We start from the raw sequence: 1,195 nt of genomic DNA on the forward strand, positions 1-1,195 counted from the left end.
GGGGTGAAGGTCTTTTGTACAGGTGGAAGTCTTGGGCAGGTATTCGTTAGAGCAGGTTCGAGTATACATGGAGCAAAAAAGGACGAAATCCTTTGTATAAAAAAGTGGTCTGTATGGGTATAAAAGTCTACACTACATGTCCTGTGGTTGAGGTGTGTAACGGGTAAAGGGGACAAAGACATGATGATGTTCAACAAGACTGACTGTAGTCTGTTACGTCAATATGCGTCCCCGAGGTTGCTGCATAGTATAGTAATTATAATATCTCGAGGTGGCAGCTCAAGTATCGTAACTCGGGGGTTTGGAAAAAATGACTTTAGAAAAAACAACACATTCGAGAGCGCTGGGAAGGGGCGCATGGCCTGTAAAAATACCGTAACCGTACGATTATAGAGAATCTACAAGTATGGTGAAAATAATTTATAGTTTATATTGAAAATAAGTTATGAAATAGTGTTGATTGTTTATAGATATAATATTATAGTGGTGAAAAGTAGATTGTTTTTTGTTGTTGTTGTTTTTCGTTTGGTTCTTCGTTCAAAAATGAAAAAAAAAACCCGAGTTATGATAGTGTGCTGCAGTCCATCGATACATAACTTCGTTTCTACGAGATTTGTGGAAAGCATTATTACTCGCATCTTCTACTGGACTGGCGTCTGTGGTGTATCGGCCTGGGGCTTCACCGTCGTACGCAGGAGACAGGATTTCCATTCCCAAGTGGGGGATTTTTATCGAGTCTCTCACCGTTGTTATGCTGGGACGTTGTATCCTTCTCAGCCCGGGTTAGCCCCGACAGGTAGGGTCGAATTCCGCCTTCTAAATGAGCTGGATTCGATGGGGTCATTTACTTGAGTGCAGTAGTTGATGTAACCCTTAGCTCCGGACAGTATCAGGACCCAGTTCTCGCCTGACTTCACGCTGACCTCAAAGCCACAGCCAGCAGGATCAGAGAGAGGACCCCATGACGTGACGTCATCATTTCTCTTATGTGCCAAGTAGTTCACTAGGGCCTATTTGGCAACAATGTGATACCGTTTGATTCTTCCTTACTTATTGTTTAGTTAGTTTTATTGAGGTTTTACGGCGCTCGTAACTGCATATTAAGTTCATATGAACACCAAGAAGTGGATGTCAACAGAGAAGTATAAACGGAGAATCAGGCTTACTCTGTTCACCTCTCTAGCACCAACAGCAC

The sequence above is a fragment of the Aplysia californica genome, unplaced genomic scaffold (assembly GCF_000002075.1).
Source record: "Aplysia californica isolate F4 #8 unplaced genomic scaffold, AplCal3.0 scaffold01131, whole genome shotgun sequence".
Classification (NCBI taxonomy): Eukaryota; Metazoa; Mollusca; class Gastropoda; order Aplysiida; family Aplysiidae; genus Aplysia; species Aplysia californica.